Genomic DNA, 24020 nt, shown 5'->3' on the forward strand with positions numbered 1-24020 from the left:
AAGCATTGGAATGCGTTGCCTAGATAGGTGGTGGATTCTCCATCCCTCAAGGTTTTTAAGTCCCAGCCTGACAAGATCCAGGCTGGGATGACTTAATGGGGGTCAATCCTGCTTGAAGCAGGGGGCTGGACTAGATGACCTCCTGAGGTCACTTTCAGCCCTATGATTCTATGATTCTATGAACTGTGGAGTTACAGGTCACATACTCACACTCCATCCACATTTTAGTATGATAGTGTCACATCAGGCTGTTAAGAGGAAGACCACATCCTAATGCCACCCGCTGTTACCAGACAAAGAAACAGATCTCAGGATGGGTGATGGGTTAGGTAATTCTGTTACAGTATGTTATGATTGGTTAGTAAAATTATACTAAAGTAATCGGTCATGGTATAACTAAGCAGGACTCAAGTTTCAAGTTGGTTCCAAAAAGGAGAAAGAAAGAAAGAAAAGGCCATCAAGCAGGAAAGGGAAGGAACAAACATCAAGCAGGAAAGGGAAAGAATCAACACCCAAAGCCCCCATGACCCTGAGGTACAGCAACCAGCATCCAGAGAGTGATTTTGCCTTTTCCAACAAGGGAAGTCTGCCTGCCTTATCAGGATTGGTGAGCATAATACTGTGTGCTTAGCATGTATTCTGCTTTATTGGTAATTGTAAATAAACAGAGAATAAGAATATTACTGTGTAAGGCTTTTTCAGTGGCACAGATCCTGCATGCCTGCAGGGAATTACACCCTGAGCCCTAGGAATTGGGTAAGGGAGGGAGTTTAAATTAACAGGGTCACATGTTGAGCCCTACTGATTAGGTAGAGGTGTGTATGTCACTAAGGCCATGTCTACACTATCCCAAAATTTAGAAATGGCCATGCAAATGGTCATTTTGAAGTTTACTAATGAAGGGCTGAAATACATATTCAGCGCCTCATTAGAAGGCTGGCGGCCACGGCACTTCGAAATTGCTGCAGCTTGCCACCACGTGACTTGTCCAGAAGGGGTTCCTTTTCGAAAGGACCTTGGGAACTTCAAAATCCCCTTGTTCCTATCTGCCACAGCCACCGGCATTCTAATGAGGCACTGAATATGTATTTCAGCGCTTTATAAGTAAACTTCGAAATGGCCATTTGCATGGCCATTTCGAAGTTTTGGGATAGTGCAGATGTAGCCTAAGTGTGAAGGAGATAAGAAATTTGTGTGGGTACGAAAGGCACTGGAGCAATTTAATCAATGCTGCCTCAGGAGAATCCTAAATATCTGTTTGGAGGACAGGCACTCATAAATTAGCATCCTGGAAGAGTCAAACATGACCAGCATTGAAGCCATTATCATTCACCAACAACTTTGTTGGACTGATCACATGGTCCAGATGTCTGATCTGTGCCTCCAAAACAGATTCTGTTTTCAGAACTGAAGGAAGGACACAGAAGCACTGGGGGGCAAGAGGAAGGACATGGTGAAGACACATATGAAAAAGTGCGGCATTTGTGTAAACACTTGGGACAACCTTGCCCAGGACTGACCCAGTAGAGAGCAGTAATCCATGAGCGGATGACACTATTTGAGAGGTCCAATCACAATGCAGAAGAGGAGAATCAGCAAAGAAAGAAAGAGCAGTGAAAACTGCCCCCCACCCATCTAAAAGCTACCAACACTTGCTCCATTTGTGATAAGACCTGTGGCTCTAGAATTGGTCTGATCAGCCATCAACAGACTCACAAATAGGATGGTGACATAAATATGTCCTACTTATCAAGTTACCACTAAGAAGATTTCTGACAACAATAAATCCATATCTTCTCCCAGCTGCTTCCCTCTGGCTGAGTCTACGCGTGCACGCTACTTCGAAGTAGCGGCACCAACTTCGAAATAGCGCCCGTCACGTCTACACACGTCGGGCGCTATTTCGAAGTTAACTTCGACGTTAGGCGGCGAGACGTCGAAGTCGCTAACCTCATGAGGAGATAGGAATAGCGCCCTACTTCGACGTTCAACGTCGAAGTAGGGACCGTGTAGACGATCTGCGTCCCGCAACGTCGAAATTGCTGGGTCCTCCATGGCGGCCATCAGCTGGGGGGTTGAGAGATGCTCTCTCTCCAGCCCCTGCGGGGCTCTATGGTCACCGTGGGCAGCAGCCCTTAGCCCAGGGCTTCTGGCTGCTTCTGCGGCAGCTGGGGATCTATGCTGCAGGCACAGGGTCTGCAACCAGTTGTCAGCTCTGTGGATCTTGTGTTGTTTAGTGCAACTGTGTCTGGGAGGGGCCCTTTAAGGGAGCGGCTTGCTGTTGAGTCCGCCCTGTGACCCTGTCTGCAGCTGTGCCTGGCATCCCTATTTCGATGTGTGCTACTTTGACGTGTAGACGTTCCCTCGCTGCGCCTATTTCGATGTTGGGCTGAGCAACGTCGAAGTTGAACATCGACGTTGCCGGCCCTGGAGGACGTGTAGACGTTATTCATCGAAATAGACTATTTTGATGTCGCAACATCGAAATAAGCTATTTCGATGTTGGCTGCACGTGTAGACGTAGCCTCTGTATCCTAGACTAAGGGAGAAAATTTCTGGCATACATATCTGGGATACATCGTGCACCCAGGGTGAAATCCCGATCCCACTGAAATCAATGGGGGTTTAACACTGATTTTAATAAGCCCAAAGTTTCACCCATTGCCCCAAACATAGCAAAGCACTAACACATATGCATTAGGGAGACAACTCATCTGCTTGAAGTTAACTGTGTAACTATTGGCTCACAGCTTGAGTCTTCAGCACGTGTCAGGATAGAGCCTTATATGGAGGTGGGTGGGTGGAGGACTCACAGACAGGAGGGTGTTGGTAAAATAGAACACTCACTAATCCCTCATCTCTTCATAAGCTACCTTTCTTTTGCTCAATGCACACCCATTTCTCCCGGCTTTTGAAATTGTTTCCATTATTTCTCAGCTCCCCAATCGAGAAAGCCTGTTGTTGAGCAGATGTCTGAAGAATCAGACAAGTGCCTTTTCAATAGATGTACTCAGTACATCAGCAGATCCTAAAAGGGCCAGCATAATAACAGCTCCCTATTTCATTTTACTAATTTACTCACACCTCATTACAGCTCCACCATATGCATCTCTTTTGTTTAAACCAGTGCTTGAAGAATATTACTGGATATGAAATCAGTCTTAGAATATAACCTACATACAGTGTTATCAAGGGAATGCCTATCTCCCCTGTCTCTTCACATACCCATGAGGATAAGAATCTGGCATATATTTATTTTTATTAATGGCTATATACTGCACAAGTGAAGAGACGTTTAAAACAAAAAAATGTATGTTTTATACTTAACTCAACTCCTGCCTAAAGCACAGCCAAATTATGGTACACAGGTCACTTCCATTCTGCATTTTCTTTATAAATTGAAAATAAAGTAAATTTGCAATAAAGCTTAGGTGGCAGATGCTGTTTGATGGGTACAAACATATTGCACCATATTTCTGCAAAATCCTCTCAAAAACTATTTGGCAACATTCAAATTTTTTTTACTGAATTAGATAATATCAATTTACAAAGATCAGGCATTTGTATATAATTGCATATTTACAAATATATATTTGCAAAGATACAGGCATGTACATCTTTAAGTTCAAGTATATTTCAATTAACCATTTGAAACTCATTTGCTATTAAATTTTTGACATCGGGGATGGTAATACTAGAGAAATGGACAGGAATTCAGTACCTAACGCATACTGAAATTTAATGGATGAGGGGTGTTTAATTCCCTCAGGCTCTACTGATTAGCTTATACTCAGTGCAAAAGATGCACACATTTAATTGCAATGGGAAAACATACGTATAGTGTTCAGAAGATTCTGAATTAGGGAAATTAAATACCTGGTTGAACCTCTCCAGTCCAGCATCTCGGGACTGATTGGTGCCAAACCAGAGAACTTGCTGGATCGTGGGAGGTCAATATTGTATCGCAGCATAACTAACTCTTTCACTGCTTACTGAGCTCTTAGCAGAGATTTAGAGGTAAACCATAGCTAAATAATAACTCAGACCACTAAGACCCAGGACTGGTGGCTATAAACACTTTATGCAACCACAGAAAACGTGGCTGGACCCTTCAGAGGTAGACATCCAGCTAATTAAAATCATGCCGGACTATGAATGTTGACAGACGAGAGAGTGCCAGACTACAGAGGTCCCACCCATGTATTGTTTTCTTGGCTATCTATTCATGTTCATATGTTAAGTGCCACAACACAGTATGTGGGTGTTGCACACCATCCATAAGTGTAATGAAAAGATTAAGCTACATTATAATGGTTAGTCAATAGGGACTGGAGAAGGCTAGTGTCAATTTCTCACCTGTTTCTGAGTCACTGACAATAAGATTTAGACATTTATTTGAAATTACAATGTATTTCTTTAAAAATACAGACAGGGCAGGCACACTGTTCTGGACTCATGTCAAATCCTCTCTTTAAGAAAGTGAATATTACTGTTAATCTCACTGAAAGAAATGCAGAGTCCTCAGTCAGAAATCCTGTCTGAGCCATGTTAAATAGGTGCATGAGTTTCTCCTTTAAAAGGACGAACGATAAAGGTTGTAGGGTTCAATTACGTTTTAAGAGACATGATGCAGAACAGTGGTGATCTGTAACTTGTTGTTGCCATATGCATGCTGCCCCTTGACGCAGGGTCAAGGAATGGTAAGTATCCTTTTCTTCTAGCACTCTCTGGTACTATTTGTTGCACTATAGTCTGTATCTTCCACATCTTAGCCTTTTTGCCAGGGCATGTTCAGTCCCCTTTCAGAGCAACCCAATAAAATCCTGACGTTTTAGTGATCACATAGCAGGCCTGCAAGCCTTGGTCTAGGCTCAAGAGTCCCTGCCCCTCTTCTGAAGTTTAAATTACCTCTTTTGGAGGACATCTAGCAACAATTGGCATGTAGGATTAAATTTGCAAAGGCAGTGTGACATGGAATATCCATACCTAGAAAATCACAGGAACCTACATTGCCTATACAATGCACAGAGAGAAATAGGTCCCTGAGAACAAAATATTAGATGTTGCTCAGGTAGAAGTAATCTTGACTTGATCACATTTAAAATGTCTAAGCATAATAAAGTCTAGACTAATATATATACTTGCTACTCTAAGTGCATAATTTTCACAATCTGAAAACATTTAAGAGCTAGTTCATCGTTGAAGAACTTAATAAAAAAAATAAAGAATGCTAACTGGAAATCAGTTAAAGACTCCTTGCTAGATGGCCAAAAAGCCATAATCAAGGAAGAAGATTTCACTGGTTAATAAAAAAAAAATGCTTAAGAAGAGGAACGAAAACATCAGATAATACAAATGAATGAAAAAGGAAGCTGATAATAACAAAATATCAAACAGAATTTAGGAACTGTAGAACATTGGTAGGGTTACCATATTGCCCTATGGCAAATATAGGACACCAACCTCTTGGAATGGGGGGCTGCTGTCCCATTTCATGGCTTTTTGGCGATGGGGGCTGCTGTTCCACCATGAGGCACCAGGGATGGGGTCTCTGTAGCCTCCTGATGAGGGGGAGCAGAGGATGGGTGCTCTGAAACCTTCTGGAATGTATGTGTGTATGCTGAGAATAGGGGCTTTTCAGCCTCTGGGGATGAGGCTGCTGCCCTGTGGAGGGCATTTCTGGCAGTGGGAGCTGCATGCCCTAGGAGTTGTTGCCAGGGAACAAGGCTACCATTCCATGGTAGAACTCACTGGCAGCAGGGGCTGCCACTGTGGGGTGCTGTGGAATAGGGCAGCTGTCTCATGGAGGAGCTCCCTTATAGCACAAGGTCCAGCCCTAAGGCACAACGCACCCTCGAACTGGACAGCTGCCATGCAGCAGGGCTTCTCAGCAGCAAAGGCTGCCATCTCAAGACACTGGGTGCTGGGAAACAGGGGCCCCACAACATATTGGACAACTTTCCTATTTTTTAAAGAAAGTTAGGCTTCCCATGAAACATTTTAAATAAGGGACTGTCCTGATAAAAAAAAATGGGGTGGATGGTTACCTTAAACACTGATAAAAAAAGCAAAGAAAGAAAAACAGATGAAGTCATTTTATAGGATAGCATGTTCCTTTCCAATAGCATCTGTGGAGGATGTTAAAAAGAAGCTACCAAAGTTAAACATCTAAACATCAATAGGTCTAGAGAAGCTGCATCCTTGAGTTTTAAAAGAGCCAGCAAAAGAGCACACGACCATTAACATTGGTGTTTAGTAAGTCTTGGAGCCCTTGGGGAAGTTCCAGAAGATTGAAGGAAAGCTCTTGCTGTGTTAATTTTTAAAGGCTAAAGGGGGTGACCCAGATAATTATAGACCTGTCAACTTGCCATCAATCCCAGGCAAGATAATGCAGTAGCTGATAGTGGAATCATTAAAGAATTAAATGAAAGTCATATTGCCATGATGTCTGGAGTGCCTCAGGACAGTGGATGCCAACCTCTGGGGCATAGTATCTAAACTAGGTCAGAAATCCAAAATTGGTTATATGTTCTATAATAAGGACTCAGTGACTAGTGTGAACTGCTAAAATACTATAACAGTCTGCCCATGGACTCACAGACAGTCCCTCAGATATTCCAGTCTGTCCTGACTACTAGCAAAACTGGACAATGTGACAGATGGTCATGTTACCCCCAAAATCACAACAGATTTTAGGTGACTTCCATAGCCAAAATGTCAACCACATAGTCCAGGTCAACTGTACTCTGATTTGAAACCAAAGGCAATGCCTGAAGCCAATCCTTTGCTGATGATTTATTAACTAAGCAAAGCAATGAGCAGTGTTTGCAAAGTTAAAACAGGAAACATGTACACACAATTATGTTAGAGTCTTGTATTTAAAAAGTTAATGTGCACTTCTGACATAAGCAGCTCTATACGTCCTTTAGGGCTGACCCATGGCCCCAGAGTGAAGGCAGCATGAGGATCCCTATTTCACTTTGTCAGGGATTTTCATCCTCTTTCACCTCAGAGTCCAAGCTAATAGAATAAGTTCATGCACAGCCCTCCTCTTCCTGGAGGGAGTGCAGAATGCAATTAACAAGGTCTGTGTCCTTTAGTGCTACATAATGCCTCATTTGACTTCTTCTGTGGGCCTTCTTCTCTGCAGACAAAGCACTTGGCATCAGTTGATGCTTCTTTTCCCATTTGGTGAGTTAAACAAGTAGAAGTTTACTGTGCAAATATTTAATATAACTTTACACCATGGTTTCCCAAACTGGGAGGTCTGCCCCCCAGGGGGCATGAAGAAATTCTAAGGGGGGGTGTGAGGTGACCCAGCCCACCCTATCATTCCCCCACCCCAAGAAAGAGCCAGCTTTTGCTTCCCTCTCTCAGTCCCTGCCATTTTACATAGGCAACCTGGCACAGCTGCTATAAAAATCTGTCAGCCGGCATAGACCCATGTGGTGCTAGCCACGTCCTGCAAAGGTGAGTGAGTGTGGGTTGGGGATTGGGAGGAGGAGAAGGATGGGGTTATGTGAGGGACACGGGGTACCTGGCTTGGGGCGGGGAATGGGGCAAGAGCAGGGTCTGGAGGTGCCTGGCTTTGGGAGACAGGAGGAGCTTGGGTGGGTGACTCATAGGTCTCAGGCAGGCAGCTCGTGGTGCTTCAGCAATGGGCCCCAGCATCACGGGGCTCTGGCAACTTAGGCTGGCTGGCAGCTGGCTGGCCCTGGCAGTGTTGGGCTTGGGTGGCTTGGGCCGGCGGGCAGCTGGCCCTGGCAGCATGGGGCCCAGCCGGTTGGCAGGCAGCTAGCTGCGGTGGCAGGCGGGTAGGCAGCTGACCCCAGCAGATGGGGCTGACTCTGGAAGTGTGGGGCTCAAGCGGGTGTCTCAGGCTGCTAGCTTGCAGCTTGGGCGGGTGGCTGGGGTGGCTGGCTGGTGGGTGGCTGGCCCCAGCAGTGCAGGGCTCAGGTGGGTGGCTTGGGCAGCTGACCCGTGGGGATCAGGCAGCTGGCCCCAGCAGGGTGGGGCTCATGCAGCTGGAGGGAGGGTGGGTGGGCGGTTGGTCCTGGCAGCTGGTGGGTGGCTGGCCGAAGCAGCACAGGGCTGAGTCAGCTCAGGCAGGTGGCTCTGGCAGTGCAGAGCTCGGGTGGATGGGCAGCTGGAGGGGGCAGTTCTGGAGGCTAGCACAAGGCTCAGGCAGTTGGCCACCTGGGGCTGCACCAGGCACCCACAAGGTGCCAAGAAAAAATATTTGTGCTTATTTTTAATTTTAAACATTTTTATATCAAGTTTTTTGTGATTATGTTAAATTACTAATGTAATTTTCTGTTAAAGGGGGGTTGGATGACGATCAAGAAGAGGCGGGGGATCTGAGGGTTTCTCAAAAATCAAAAGAGGGGTGTGATACCAAAAAGTTTGGGAACCACTGCTTTATACCATGGAATACAATAGTATAAGTAGGGTAGATATATGCAGCATCCTACAGTCATTCCAAATGTTCTATATACTAAGCACATTCTGATAAAACTAATATCTATTTAACAATACTAACCAACAGGTAAAGCAGATTTCTTTCCAACTATGAATTTGTCAGTGTTTGGTAAAGTTTTAGGTCTTCTCATGAGTAGGCACCTCGTGTGTCAGCATCACAAATATAATTAATTCAAGCAAAAGAGGTTCAAGGAAACCTCTTCCTTTCCCGTTACCATATATTTTTAATGAGACTACAGGTTTGGTGGATAAAGATAACTGTGCTTATGCAGTATACTCAGACTTATGTAAGGCATGTGATTTAGTATTTCACAATGATTTGATTTAAAAACTTAGAATGATTAAAAATTGGTTAATGGATAGATCTCCAAAGCTGTGTCTATGCTACAAACTTACTTTGAAGTTAACTTGAAGTTAAAGTAAGGGGTTACTTTGAAGTAGCCTGCAGAGCACCTACACACACTTTTCCTTATTTCAAAGTTAACTTCAAAGTAAGGGGACGCTAACTTTGAAGTCACTACTCCAATCCCAGGAAAGGAGTAGTGCCCTACTTTGAAGTTTAACTTCAAAGTAGGATGTTTGTAGAATTTCTGCAGTCAATACTTCGAAGTAAGGGATCCACCGAGGAGGTGGCCTCCTCTAGAGGAAGGAGACAGTCTGGTGGGCCAAGGCAGGGCTCTATGGTCCCTACCCTCCACCTGAAAGGAAGCAGCTCCCCTGCAACCCCAAGCAGGAAGCTGACACTGTGCCACAAGCAGGGGCAGCATGACCTCTCCCTTATACTGCTCCTGCTCAAAGCACCAGCCAGCCTTTGCACTCCCTGGCCACCATGGCAGAACTCCAGGACCCCTCTGTGCCCCTGAGGGCCCTAGATGAGGAGTTCAAGGGCTCACAGCACCCAGGCAAGTGCCATGCCAGGAGGGGACCCTACTGTTCTGAGGGGGAGCTGAAGGACCTCCTCACTCTGTGGGGGAAAGGGGAGGAGGTTCAGCAACCGGCACTTGCAGAGTATCCTGGAGATGTTCGACTGACTGGCCAGCAGGCTCATTGCCTGAGGGCACCCCGACTGCACCAGCAGCAGAGTCAGGGTAAAGGTCAAGGAGCTGAGGCAGGCATACTGCAAAGCTCGTGATACTGCCAGCCAGTCAGGGGCATGGCCCATGCACTGCCCTCGCAGCCAGTAAGTATTGGGTGAGTGGGATGTCACAAGGGACAGGGACCCTCCGGAAGAGCCCTGCAGCCCACACAACTGGGGATGGGGGAGAGGAAGGGAACACAGCCTGACCCTTGCCAAGTAGGAACCTCTGGGCACCCGGGACCCCACAAGGCTCATGGGACATCAAGCAGCAGGGGAGCAGGCAGGGGGCCAGTGAATCAGGGGCCCCACCCCAGGATTGGGACCCAGCAGTCATGGACCATCCCCCTGTCCCCTTCTGTCTCCACAGGTCCATTGTCAGGAAGCTGCCACAGCCCACCACAGCAAGCTGCAGCCACAGAGGGCCAGAAGGTTGTCCCATCGCCCCAGCCTGTATTCCCCTATGGCCACAGCTGGGCCTCCTGAAAATGACACTGGAGGGATGAGGAGGCGGCTGCCAACTGAGTGGTCGTGCAGCAGATGACCAGGGTATTCCAGGACTGGCTGGTGATGTACTTCAAAGTAGTGGGGAGCTTACTTCAAAGTAAGGCAGGGTGATTTTTGAGTGTGGATGCTGTACTTTGTAGTAGCTTACTTCCAAGTTATACTCCGAAGTAAATAACTACATAGTTATTTTGTAATGTAGACGTGGGCAAAGTGTAATTTGAAATGTGGTATAGTACATGAAAAATGTAATTCCATGAGTTTATGAAAGGTTTGAATTGACCTTATGGGTTTTTTTTAAACATGTTAATGACAGAAGAAAACACAAAATCATCTCTGGTAATATTTACAGATGAAACAAAAATTAGGGGAGTCATAAATAGTAAAGAGAACAGGTCACTAATTCAGGACAATCTGGATCACTTGATATAATCCATATTTTTTGGTTACGCTCAGTTTGATATGGCTAAATGTAAATTCATGGCACTGAGGAATGAAGAATGCAGACCATATCTATACAATTGGGTACTGGAACCAGTGAATGAAAAATATTTAAGGACTGTGGTGGTTAAACTGCTTAACATGAACTCCCAATATGATTCTTTGTCTGAAAGAGCTAGTTTTGAGGCACCTGCAACTGAAGAAAGAAGTTGATAAATTGGGAAGCGTTTAAAGAAAAAACAGCAGAATGATTAAAAAAACTTGAAAATATGTCTTGTATCGATTGACTCATGATGTTAAATCATTTTAGTTTAACAAAAAAAAGAAGGCCAAAGGGTGATTACAGTCTACAGGCATCTACACGAGGAACATATATTTAATAATGTGCTCTTCAATCTACTAAAAAAAGGAATAAAATGCTCTAAAAAGTGGAAATAAAAGCTTGGCAAATGGTGACAGAAAATAATGTGTAAAATTTACAGTGAAAGTTGAAAATCACTAGAGCAATTTACCAAGAGATGTGGTGGATTCTCCATCACAGATGATATTTAAAACAAGACTGGATGTTTTCTTAAAAGATAGAGTCTAGGAACTATTTTCAGGCATTCTGTGTGTGGTGTTATGCTGCAAGTCAGCTTAGATGTTCACCATATTCCCCTCTGGCCTTGGAATCTATGAATGTGTTACACAAAAGCCAGCATGCAATGTGAGGAACTGCCGAAAGGTAGAGTATGGGTGGTGCCAAGCAAAAGGTTCCCCTGGAGGTAAGTGCCTAAGTGAGGGATAAAAGCAAATGTCTAACTCTTCATGTGATCCATGGCGGAAAACTTTTCCAGAAGTCAGGTAGCTTGGGTGCCTAAGGTCTTTCTTGTGGGAATTAATTAAGCAGATGACTAGTGTCACAAAATATGCCTGACGGATGAAGAGGTGCTGGTGCTGTTCATCTTATAACTTCTAAGGCAGTGGTTAGCCCACTGTCATGTAAAACTGGATACCCCAGTTCAGATCCTTTCTACTCATCAGAAAGAGATTGAACTTGGTTACCTAATCCCCCTGGGGCAGTGGTCAAACTACTGGGTTAAAAATAGTGAGGTAGACACCACCCTTTCTTCATTCATCAAGATTTTGAATAGGGCCTGATCCAGTAGACAGCCTCAATGTCAAGAATGGCCAACAATGCTCTGCAGGCCAGATACGGTTCATTCACTGGTGGACCACAAAACACTCTATTTCCCTGAGTGTCCGTAGATATGGATATTTGAAGTCTGTGTTGGTCACGGTTCATCATTCTCAGCCAATGGAAGCTACAGGAAGCTGTGTCCTCTCCCATGCCACTTCCCCCAGCACCCATTGGAGGAGAATAGTGATTCACAGCTAACAGGAGCTGCAAGCACCCATACCAGTGGATGCTCAGGTAAATAAACAACTGGTAGCATGCCCGGGATAAATACTGGTGAACTGCATCCAACCCATTGGCCGCTTATTTCCCACCCATGTTCTAAACACAACTGCTGGATTGGGCTCTACAGGGCAGTTAAGTAGACAAATGCCCAACTTCCCTTGTTTGTGAAACACTCTAGGGCTGAGATCAGGCATCCACCATGTGGCCTGCAGGTCAGAATCCAGTCTGCAGAGACTTTTCACCCAGACCATGGATCCAGCAGTGGCATCATTTTGGAAGCTGGCTGGGTGGCACCAAGCCGGTTGTGGCTCTTTCAGGAGACATTTGTGGCTCCCGCTGCTGCTGATGCTCACTCCTCCTCCAGCTCCCTGCCCTGCTGCACTAAAAGACTAAAACTCAATTTAATTGATTTAACGGCTGGCAGGAGGGATGCAGCTGGTAAACCAATGAAATTGAATCCCATTATTGCAGAGTGGCAGTACAGAGAGCCACGTGCACTGCAGGTGGGAGAGGGAGCAGGAGGGCTGGGGGGAGCCACGCAGCCACACTTAAGAGGACATGGCGGCACTGCAGAATGGGGCAGCAGTATCCAGAGCTCCTGCTTAAGGTAAGTTAATCCTGGGTTTGGGGCTGTGAGGGATTTAAGCTTGGGGCAGGATTGGGGCTGAGCAGGGTTAATCCTGGGATGGTGGTGGGGAGGGTTGGGGCTATGAGGAGTTTAAGCAGGGGGGTGGGTTTGGCACTGAGAGAGGTTCATATTGGGGTGGGGAGCTGGGTTTGGGGTTATTTTGCATTTGGCCACTGGAACATGTAAATAATTGCCATATGATTCCTGATAAAAAAAGATTGGACACCCCGGGATATCAGCATTTAGCTGCCTAGAGTGAAGCAACAGCATACACTCTCAGTGAGCTTTTATCTTGAAAATTTAGGTACAGAGTGAGTTATTGGGTTCAGCTTTTGGCAGTTTGTGAATCTCAAAGGTGCCTAAAACTGGGATGTATGTCTTGTCTACACAGTGTACTAGCCCATACTAGATGGGAGTAAATCAGGTACACAGAATAACTGGCCTATGTACAGGCCTGCCAATGTGAGGCAGGGGGGTGTTTAATTGTCCCAGGTCCTTTAAATTGCCTCAGAGATGCAGGCAGCATGTTCTGGACAGTGCTAGGGATTGTCAGATGGATGTTAGCTAAAAGCTCTGCATTTTGCACCCTAGGTCCCACCCTTTCTTGGAGCCTGGGTCCCTGCTCCTTTGCCCTTGCTCAGAGGGTCAGCAATCCTGTTGGACCTCCTGACCATGTGGAGTTCAAGCTGAAGTTTAGCTCTACTTGAAGTTCCTTAGACCATATTAATATATTTAACCTGAGTGAAGATGGCAGAGTTTGATCCAAAGTAAACATAAAGTACATATTTTATGTGGGAAAAGGTTTTGGTCACTGGAACCTCTCAGGGTCATAGAATCAAAGATGACAGAGCTGTGAAAAACCTATTACGTCACCTATTTTGCCCTCATATGAGTTCTAATTTATGTCAGAAAGGCAGTGCCTGAGAAAATGTAATGGAACAAGTAAATTACGTATATTGACTTTGACAAATAAAAGCTCATGGGAAAATGTTATAATTTATGTATGCTTTGTTGTTTGGATTGAAAGGGAGTGGAGTGGATTGAATATGAATGCAGATTTCCAGAAAATATGCATATTGTATTTTTACAGTGGTATAGAGAAGCTCATTTATGCTAATAATATACAGTTATTAATAGATTTTTGATGCTTTTCCAAGCAATTAAGACATATAAAAAGAGGCATCCCACCTGCTACAACCCTTTGAGCTGGTACGGAAGAAGACTGATTTGCATCTGCAGCTCTTACAAAATGCAATAGCTTGTGAATGCTTAAATTGACAGCAGACTGTGAGTAATAGCTATAATTCCCTTGCTACTCCTTTTGTTTGTGTAGGAGAACACAGATTGTCAAAGTCAAGGAGTGCACAAAAATATGTCACTTGGATGAAATACCCTGTATCCTACATGTCCTTTTTTTTTTTTCTCATCAGAAATAACTATCAACTACAACAGAAACAAGTGGTCAAGATGGACTTCAGTCTTGTCCTTTCAGGAACATTGACTGCAAGATTTTACAAGGTAAGCAATGTTTTTACAAGTAGCTAGTAAGTAGCAGTATGCATGGCAAATCTTGGCTGTCTTTTCTTTGAGGTATTTTTTTAAAATGATACTCTGAACTTTTTTACAAACGTGATCAGTGGATTTTTATAGCATTCCCTATGATGCTTTGTTATAGATATTTTTCAAAAGAAGCACCTTTCACACATGAGTTCCCACCTTTCCTCCACTATCTGTTTCTACACAAATAGGAGAAGAATAATCTCTCCTGGGTGAGACTTGTATCCTTTTCTAAATGCATATCAGCAATGGAAGTCAGTTTGCACAGACTCCTCACTCTCTCTCTCTGTGGCACTGCCATGATAGGAAAAAAAATGCTATGCTTGCCTTCTGTAGTCATATAGCTATCCCTCTGATGCTGTCACTATGTGCAATCCTGACTCCTAGTGTGGTTTTTGAGCTTTATTTTCCTTTGCGACTTGGATTCCTGCTTCCTTTGATTTTTCAGTCATTAAGACTAATATCACATCATCATCTAACCCACAAGCTGAAACCATGGCACTACTAACTAGACTGATCATTCACTCAAAGATTTATTTGAACAGTCACCATATCTGTTTGTTACTCCAGAGATGTCATTGCCTTCAAATTCTTAGCCACTATTAAAGCTATTCTACTAGGCTATCTAATCCACTTTTCTGTCTAGAAATGTTAACAACAATAGTACAATTGATTTCTCTCTGCACAACTCCCTACCCTGTTCATATCCTATGTGAGCTATCTTTATGCCTCATATAGCTACAGCATTTCTGGTCACCTCTAGTGATTAGGGAGCTTCCTGCATTCAGAAAACCCACTTCCATTTTCTCCCCTGCTGTAGCTTTCCCATGTAATCTTGGGTAAATTACTTAAGGGCAGTATTATGTGTGCTAATACTTTCATACATATCAGGTACATAAGGAAGATGTGTGTTAACAGAGATTTTCAAAAGTGACTAAGCCAGGTTAGTTACCTATTCAGCATTGGAATCATTTTTATTTAGGAAGTTTTGAAGATCTGTTTGGGTGACTATTTGCCTCTTGAAGTGCTTAAATCCCTTTGAAAGCCTGTCCCCACGTCTCTGCTTTGTGTGTGTGTGTGTGTGTGTGTGTGTGTGTGTGTGTGTGTGTGTGTGTGTGTGTGTGTGAGAGAGAGAGAGATGTGCGGACAGACAATTAACTCCAGTGTTAAGGTTTCAGTACCTATGGATAAGGTAATTGCTATCTCTGGTGTTAGAGATAGCTGCCATCTCCAGCAGTTATCACTATTGATAGATATGTGCCTGAGGCAGCAATGTTAAGAAACTGCAAATGGCTTCTTTAACAGCCACATGCAGCTGAGAACTGCCCATCTTGTGTCCTTTAACAAATCTAATGGGACCCATGTTTGGGTCCCCACCCATGGGTTAGAAATCCCTGCTCTACATACGTACACTACATTCTATTTCTGGTGCCAAATTATTTAAATACATCAGAAAAGTATCTAAACTCAACCAGTTTATGTCAAGGTACAAGTCCTTGGAACGAATTGGAGATTTTTAAATGTATTTTAATGGGAATTTAGTGTTGCTCTTATGAGTTTTCGCCTACAAGCAGAAAACTGGGAGCCTATTATGCTCATATAGCGAGGGATGAGTGTACTTTATACAGTTCAAAACTTTTATGATATACAATTAATTGTTTTGAAGTTCAGAAGGGAATATTGTGATTATCTTGTCTACACAAAGCCAACCAAAACACAAACAAACAAACTAAAAACCCACAAAACAAACAAAAACTTCTCCAATTTAATTCCTGCTTAAAATGCAGTAATTGTGGTTAACATAGAACTTTAATTTTAAGCAAGGGGATCAATCTCATCTTGATTAAAAAGAAAGTTCTAATGGAGAATCCACCACCATGGCTACGTCTACACGAGCTCCAAACTTCGAAATGGCCACACAAATGGCCATTTCAAAGTTTACTAATGAAGCGCTGAAATGCATATTCAGCGCTTCATTAGCATGCGGGCAGCCGTGGCACTTCGAAATTGACGCACCTCGCTGCTGCGCGTCTCATCCTGATGGGGCTCCTTTTCGAAAGGACCCCACCTACTTCGAAGTCCCCTTATTCCCATGAGCTGATGGGAATAAGGGGACTTCGAAGTAGGCGGGGTCCTTTCGAAAAGGAGCCCCATCAGGACAAGATGTGCTGTGGCGAGGCGCGTCAATTTCGAAGTGCCGCAGCTGCCCGCATGCTAATGAAGTGCTGAATATGCATTTCAGCGCTTCATTAGTAAACTTCGAAATGGCCATTTGCGTGGCCATTTCGAAGTTTGGGGCTCGTGTAGACACGGCCCATGTTAATTAAGCTGTCCTAATGGCTAATTACTCTCACAGGTAACAGCAGGAGGGGCTTATTTCTCATCTGAATTTGTCCAGTCTAAAAACAAGGATAGAAAAAGAGTCAGTGACAGAAAATTTTAGAAAACCCTGTCATCAAATTTGTGTCCCCCCTAGAGTGGTAGACTGATGAAATTCTTTCTTAGTCTATTTTTTGAGGAGCTAAATGTATTGAGCTCCTTGTGTCTCTCATATTGAGGCATGTTTCCCAATCATTCTTGTGGCTCATCTCTGAGTACTCTCTAACTTATCAACAAACTTCTGAAATTATGACCATCACAACAAAACCCAGTGTTCCAGTAGCAGTCCTACTATTGCCAATACAGAGATAATATCATCTTTCTTCTGCTACTTAATTATCTCCTGTGCATACATTAAAACATTACATCAGCCATTTTGGCCACAGTAAAATACTGTGAGCTTCTGTCAAGTTGATTATTTATCACAGAACCCCATCATGTAAGTATGACCTACATCCTTTATTCCAAGATCTATGGATTTACATATAGCAGTATTTCAAACATATCTGAAGAAATGGGTGCCCCTCCGAGAAGTCACATTGTTTGATTGGTTTAGATCTCTCTGAATCCCTGATCTGTTATCTTCTCTATTTACTACTCCCCTAATCTTTGTGTCATTGTAAATTTGAACAAGGATTTCTGATCATAAATAGTGGGATTCCTCTATAAAACACCCTTTCTGTAATGATTCTTCATTTAGAGTTGTATTTCCAGACTTACTAGTTGCCATTTTTTAAGATGTTTAACTAAGGTAATGTTGATGTGTATCATTCTAGTTTCTTAATCAAAAGGTAATCTATTACACAGACAACTGTCTCAGAGAAGTCTATCCATTTTCCATCACCTATGACTTTTTTTAACCAAGTATGTCATCTCCTAAAAACATCAAGCTAATTTGACAAGGTTTATTTACCATAAACCCATGAGGATTGTCATTAGTTAGTTTATCCTCTTTCAATTCTTTCTTCATTGAGGGCCATAGCAACCATTCCATTATTTTCTTAGGACCCAACACATGCCAATAGTTCTAAAATTAACTAGGGTCACTTGAGTAACCTTTTTGAGTACTGGTGCAACTTTAGCTTTCTCATGGTCTTCTGAAATATCCCCAGTGTTCGCAGACTAATTAAAAATGAATATTAATGAGCCGGAGAGCTATTTTACACATCATGAATGCAAGTTATCTAGACCGTGTAATTAAAAACATCTATCTAACTTTAGCAGACAAAGTACAGGGGCAGGTAATCTTTTATTGAGCCAACTTGTGCTGGTAAGAGAGACAAACTTTCAAGAAAGACAGATCTCTTCTTCTAGTCTTGGAAAGGTACTCCTAGCATCACAGATGACATTCCACAGATAGCACAAGCTGTCAGCATATACCTTAAGGAATGTAGCACGTCCCGAGATGCCCAGCCCCTTGGCCTAGGGTGGGCGGCAGCAAAAAGGGGTAAGAGCACCAGCCCGTACTCAGTTCGGGTGGTCAGCGGCTCACCGCTACAACACCATACAGGCCCCAGCCCTCAACCTAGGGCGGGGCCGCAGTTCACAAGAGTAGTATAGTTCTGGGCCCAGCCCTCAGTCCAGGGCAGGGCAGCAGTTCATAGGTAATAGTACCGTTCTAGGCCCGGCCCTCAGTTCAGGGTAGGGCAGCAGTCCCCAGGTACTAGCACAGTTCTGGGCCCAGCCCTCAGTTTGGGGTGGGGCAGCAACACAAGGTGTAACCACAGGCCCAGCCCTCAGTTTGGGGTGGGGCAGCAACACAAGGTATAACCACAGGCCCAGCCCTCAGTTTGGGGTGGGGCAGCAACACAAGGTGTAACCACAGGCCCAGCCCTCAGTTTGGGGCGGGCAGCAACCCAAGGGTTTAAACACAAGCCCAGCCCTTAGTTTGGGGCGGGGCAGCAGCACAAGGGGTTTAAACGCAGGCCCAGCACAGGCTGGCCCTGTCAAGGAGGGGGGTAGGGGGTCGCAGGCCCTCCCACTCCACTGCGATCCAGCCCGCGGCCCTGGGGGGTCGCTCACACGCCACCCCGGCAGTGGGGATCCAGACCGCAACACACTGCCATTGGTTCGTGAGCATCGTTCCCCGGGCCACTTCCTACCTCACCCTCTGCTGGCGGAAGGTCCCAGTCCATCTGGTCGAGGGGTCCCCCTAGGTCGGTCTCCTCTGGGTCATCCACCTTCGGGGGCTCCGGCCAATCATCCATAACAATGTCGTTAGGGTAGTCGGGCGGCGGCAATACAGGAGACGCAGGGCGGTCCTGGGTCTGAGTGCGGTAAGGATCCGCCGGGACTCTGGGGCAGCTCGCTCCCGGGGCCTCTTCCAAGGCGGGGGGTCTCTGCCAGCGGGAAGGTCCTGGTAGGTCTGGGAAGTCCGGGTAGTGTCCTTGGGGCATGTGGACCCGGGATTGCTTGGAGCCTCTGGGGGCCTGCTCTTCTGGCCTGGCCGGGCGGCCGCAGGCCCTCTCCCTTTGGTTCCGAGGAGCTCGTGCAGGCACATCCTCCCTGCCCAGAGGCCCCGGCCCGAATGGGTCCTGGGTTCCGCCTTTGGCTCTTCTAGCCCTTGGCCCCGCCCTCTGAGGGGCGGGCCTCTGGTCTCCTGACTCCGGCCCCGCCCACCAGGGCCTCTGCATAGCCTCCCCTGCCTCTGGGTCTGCAGGAGGCCATACTGACTCACTACAAGGAACCATTCAAGATAACATGGCCTGTTAATACCTATAATCATAAGAGAAAACGGGGAGTGAGTGGGTTACAAATTAGTGTAACAGACTCAAAATCAGGGTAGGGGAACATCCAGCCTACAGGCCACATACAGTTCATCAGGGTTAGCCACAGAGAAGATGTGAAATGGTTTGTTTATGGCTGCTGCTTCCAGTTGCCACAGTTCACTTTTCCCAGACAATGGGAACTGCAGGAAGCAACATGGACTGGGCCACCACTTCCAGCATTTCCCAAGGGCTGGGAATGGTGAGTTCCAACAACTTGGCACTATGGGGCTCTATTCCTGCAGATGTTCGAGTAAACAAACCATCTGGTAGCCTGCCAGTGGCAACCCTTGATGAACGACATGTGGCCAGTGTTCCAGAGGTTCCCCACCGTTATTCCAAATAAAGATCACAAGTTTCACTGTCCAGCAGTTTGCCTTATGGGTACAGGGATGTTAATAAAACACATCACCTTGAATAGTCCCTTAGAATATATGCTAACTATTGATGCACAACTGTCTGAGATATGACCCTCTTAGTAGCTTTCCCAGACATGAAGCTGGAAAACACAAAAACTTGTCTCTCTCAAAGGAAGTTGGTCCAATAAAATATAGAACCTCATACATCTTGTCTCTGTAATAACTAGGGAGTGACATAGTTAAAACAAAATTGCATATAACTTCCTCAGGTCCAGAAAGTAATTCATCATCACAGGACATGACTATATCCAATGGCTCTTTCCCAGTGCAGAGCAGAAATATTTATTGAATGTTTCTGCCTCTTCTGCATTATTAAGCTTTCCACCATTCCCAAGGACCAATAAGCCAGTACGATTGATGAGATTCCTTTTATTGCTAATACAGAATCACAGAATACTCAAGAGGTCATCAAGTTCAGTTCCCTTCCCTCACAGTAGCTGTGTCTACACGTGCACGCTACTTCGAAGTAGCGGCACTACCTTCGAAATAGTGCCCGCCACGGCTACAAGTGGCGAGCGCTATTTCGAAGTTGAAATCGACGTTAGGCAGCGAGATGTCGAAGCCGCTAACCCCATGAGGGGATGGGAATAGCGCCCTACTTCGACGTTCAACGTCGAAGTAGGGCACGTGTAGACGATCCGCGTCCCGCAACATTGAAATAGTGGGGTCCGCCATGGCGGCCATCAGCTGAGGGGTTGAGAGATGCTCTCTCTCCAGCCCCTGCGGGGCTCTATGGTCACCGTGTGCAGCAGCCCTTAGCCCAGGGCTTCTGGCTGCTGCTGCTGCAGCTGGGGATCCATGCTGCATGCACAAGGTCTGCAACCAGTTGTCAGCTCTGTGGATCTTGTGTTGTATAGTGCAACTGTGTCTGGGAGGGGCCCTTTAAGGGAGCGGCTTGCTATTGAGTCCACCCTGTGACCCTGTCTGCAGCTGTTCCTGGCACCCTTATTTCGATGTGTGCTACTTTGGCGTGTAGACGTTCCCTCGCTGCGCCTATTTCGATATGGTGCTGCCCAACGTCGAAGTTGAACGTCGATGTTGCCAGCCCTGGAGGATGTGTAGATGTTATTCATCGAAATAGACTATTTCGATGTCGCGTACGCGTGTAGACGTAGCCAGTAAGACCAAGCACTATCTATATCATCTCTGTTAGATAACTCATCTAAGCTGTTCTCTAATATCTCCAATGGTGGAGATTCTACAACCACCCTCGGCAATTTGTTTCAGTAATAAACCAAACGGACAGTTTGGAATTTTTTCTACTGACCAATTTAAACATTTAAACATTTAAACATTTCTTGCTGCAATTTAAGCCCATTGCTTCTTGTCTTATTAATAATTGCTTGTCCTCAATCATGCTGCCCAAAGATGTCTCCTTTTGCTTCTTTTACCAATTTTGTAGAATACCTAGTAATAAACATAAATCAGAGGCTATAAACTTCACTTGTTTTCTGTTTGCTAAGTATCGTAGGGAATGTTTGGTTTTGTTATTTTGTTTTCAACAGATTCTTTCATTTTCCCTCTAAGCTAAACTGGGTTATTCTGACCAATGTAGCCTTCTCTGGGTTAAGTTAAACCTGCTTAAACTTTCCCAATTATCCTCAATGGTTGTCTTTTTAAATTCTATTTCTCAAATGATGTATCTCATAACTGTATTCAGCTTTGTGAATTTTTTTAAAGCATCATAAGGAGAATGACTGCTTCCTTAAGAGAGCAAAACTAGCCCATGTCTGAGATATTGTTAAAATACATATGTGTCACCCTGGAGGTTTTGGCTAAAGGGATATACAGAAATGTGAGAGGGAAAAGACAGTTTCAGAGACAACATTCTCACTGTTCCCTCTGTAAATGGCAGTAAAAATAATTTAGAAAGATAACAGAAAATGCAGCTGTCCTCTTAAGAAGTGAAATATTATTGTTCCAAATTTGGAACCTGAATTCAGTCACTGAAAAGTACAGCAGAAGGATTTTAGATTGTCTTTCAATGCAAGTCTGAACATAACCTTCACTCTAGGGTCATTAATTCTATTCCCCTTCTTATGGTTGTCTTTTCTTCCTTGCCCCACACTGACTCATTTTGTTTGTTGCATGCACGTTTTCTTTTAATTTTTATATTGTAAGATCTTGGGATAGGGAATGTCATTGTCAATTTAATTGCACAGCAGCCAGCAGAATGAGGCTGCAAAATTTCAGAGACAACAATCTGAGGGGGCTCTAGATTGTATCAATATAAATGTCAAATAATAATAAAAATATAGATGAACACATAGATTCCAGCTCTGTCGGGCTTTTATTTGTGCAGCCACCTTTGCTCCACAGCTCAGCTCTGATGCCATCTTTGTACTGCCCAATTCTTGAGCTGCTGGAGGCTTGCATGACCCTTGGCATAATATGAGCTTTGTCAGTGCTGCTTTACATTTTACTGTATAGTAACAGTCTGCAAGGGATGATTATGCTCTGGCTAGGATTCCCAGAGTAGTTTATTCCAACTGCATGTCCTCCTGGCTCAACTCACACCCCTGCTTTACAGAGGAGGAATAAAACTAGTATAACAGTATTAGACCTGCTGTTATGTGCCACATGCAGGTTCCCTAGCCTCTATGTAAGGCAGCTTTACAACCACAGTGTGTGATCAGAGTGGTCCAAAAGGACTGAAGAAGAGACTAGGATCTGGCCTGTAATACAAATATCAGGAGTCTATCTTATAACTTGGTGCTCTTAGTTTCAAGTTTAAAATTATGCAAGATGGTCCTGACCAATACTGTTATTTCCTCTGAGGTTTTGTAACAGTGCAACAAGGTTTCCATCCTTTCCATTCAGCGAGTCTTACAGTCTGATTTTTTTCTTCTTCTTGCTATTCCTCTATCGTCTCTTTCATGCCCCAAATCCTCCAATATTCTGATATTCTTATTGGTGTGGGCTACTAGTCACCACTCTTCAAATGTCAAAGTTTTCCTTTGCTGCCCATGATGATCTTTTAACTACTTCAGATCCACCATCCCTCTCCAAACTCTTCTGACTTATCTACATTGACACACATTCTGATTATATGGATCTTTTAAAACCCCTACTTTTTTATGCTGGGTCTTTTTGAAATATACGTTCCTATATATAATTTTACTGGGTCACTTCAGGCACCTGTTGATTTTCCTCAGTGGCTCTAGGCTCATTGTTTTTCCATTTTTGCTTATTGTCCGTAGACTTAGCAACCTAACAAGTCAAATATTGATGGAATTTTCCACATGAGTTGAACACTAAAGCCATGTCTACATTTACGAGTTTATAGCAGCACAGCTTTACTGATCCAGCTGAGCCACTGTAAGATTTCTTATGTATCTGCATTATGCTGTGGGCAAAGATTTTCCAATGCCATAATCAAATCATTTCAATGATCAGCAGTAGCTATGTTGACAGAAGGGCATCTCCTGCCAACACAGCACTGTGGCCATGAGAGCTTATACCTGAAAAACTTAGGTTGTTCAGGTGGGGAACATGGCCTAGGTACACTTTTCCAGACCTGTTCCTCTTCCCTTTTCAGTGAATGGGCCAGATCAAACTCCAAGTGGCTAGTGGTTAAAGGTAGAGTGAAAGAGCTGGCTGATGTGACTGCACAAGTGATGTACAATTTTTGAACAGAATGACATTTTCATGTTTAGAAAACAATAGTTACATGACTCACTCTTTAGTTATCTGGGAGAGATGCTCAAAGAAAACAAGTAAAACGTACAGCATCCATTTGATTAAGTCAGTAAAGCATGTGTGAATTCAGATACATGTAATTCCCCATTAGCTAAAACAATTTGGAGATAAGAAAAGTACCTGTGACGTTCTGGCTGTCTAAGCAAATTGTAATAACACTGTAATCTGAGGTTCACATAAAAATCTCAGCACTTTCCTGGAGCTCAGTGCAGTGAAGCATTATGAGTTGGTTTCTTATTATCCAATTCCAAATGTAGCACTTTGTTCTCACTTTCAAGAAAATCCTGGAGATGCAAAGCACCTGAAAGAGTCTCATCTACTCGAAAGGTTGGCAAATTTTATTGTAGCTGAAGGAATACAACAGAATACAATATGAGACAAAAAGACAACATATCTCAACTCTTTTGAAAGAGAAGAACCCCTTTTCATTTTTAAATTTAAATTTCCAAAAAGTGCCAGAGAAGAATAGTTAAAAAGATACACTTTGCTAATAGCTAAAAGTGACTGAGATGGCTCTATCCTGGATGAAATGCACCACATTTTCAAATCAGTGTGTAGGAGTTAGGTGGGACTAATTGTGGACTAGGGTACTCTTGAGCATGAGTAAGGGTGTCAGACTCTGTCTCTGTAATGAGCAAATAAGAGAGGGGTGGGCACAATTCCCACACACTGC

This window comes from Carettochelys insculpta, chromosome 1, assembly GCF_033958435.1.
Source record: "Carettochelys insculpta isolate YL-2023 chromosome 1, ASM3395843v1, whole genome shotgun sequence".
Lineage (NCBI taxonomy): Eukaryota > Metazoa > Chordata > Testudines > Carettochelyidae > Carettochelys > Carettochelys insculpta.